The sequence below is a fragment of the Physella acuta genome, unplaced genomic scaffold (assembly GCF_028476545.2).
Source record: "Physella acuta isolate Inbredline_101_S28 unplaced genomic scaffold, ASM2847654v3 ptg000442l, whole genome shotgun sequence".
Taxonomy (NCBI): Eukaryota; Metazoa; Mollusca; class Gastropoda; family Physidae; genus Physella; species Physella acuta.
The window spans coordinates 224,397-225,540 of NW_026731961.1; the positions used below are offsets into that span (position 1 = coordinate 224,397).

General features: G+C 39.3%; 1 pseudogene; it reads right to left on the reverse strand.

Moving 5' to 3' along the window:
* Positions 1–645: 645 nt before the first annotated feature.
* LOC131943118 (DNA polymerase epsilon subunit 3-like) lies at positions 646–1,144 on the reverse strand (annotated as a pseudogene).

Below are 1,144 nucleotides of genomic sequence, written 5' to 3' on the forward strand. Positions count from 1 at the left end.
AAATATTTGCTTTAAAACACTAACAACCCCCCCCCCCCCCCCCCATTAATAGCAGCCTCTCCTTAGTTAACTCCTCTATGTTTAAAATCGTTTCAAACTAAATTATCTGCCCCTAATAGCCGTCACCAAACCCGACTCTATGATTGTAAAATGTAACCATTTAGCGTGAACTACAGCTCACCAGACCATGTGGGGGGGGGTGGTAGCGATAAAGAGGAAGAGAGGGGATTGCAAGGCGCGTTTGCAGCTTGTTTTCTAATGGCTCCCAGAAGAGAATTATATATATAGATATATATAAATACTATTATATTATCATTTTTATCGGAAAGTTCAAATAATATAGACTGTTTTCTAATTATATTCATCACGAATTTAGGTTAAACTAAAAGTCGAAATATTGAATAACATTGAACATACTATCTCCGTAGTATTAGATTTAATTACACGGATACAATACAAACAAAATGGTATGAATAATGTAAATTCCTAGCATACATTCATGCAATTCAAAATGTCTTAGTTTTCGCACATATTTCTTGTTCAAACTGTCAACAAGCCCCCCCCCCCCCCCCTCCCCCCTCCACACAGTAACATTACCGCAACTTGCTGTAACATAAAAAAAAACCCACACCAATCATTCCTACCACACCCACATCAATCATCCACATCCTCCACAATATCTGGGCTGCTCTCACTGGTGTCATTGTTTAATGTGATTTCAAAGTCTGCGCTTTTCGACTGGCCAGCTGCTGTGTCATCTTCATCACTGACTTCCTCCACGTCCTTGTCACTGTCCTCTATGATCTCTGGGGCAGCTGGGGCTGGCTTGGGTGATTTGTCTTTTTTTTTTCTCAGATTTCTCCAAACGGAAATCTTCTTGGCACAGCTGCAGAGGCTCAATAAACTGCTCAAACTCTATGTCCTCCATTGCACTTAATACATCCTGAGCGTTAATTGTTTTTCGTTTGTTTTTTACAGCAAAGTTATTGGAACAAGATTTAGCATACAGAACAAATAAACTGGCAGCTTTAGATATAGCTAGCCTGGCTTCCTTAGAAACATTAACACCTTCTGGGATTGTATCTTTAATTATTTTAGTGACCACTGCATTGGGCAAATTTAAATCTTCTGGTCTTTCAGCCAT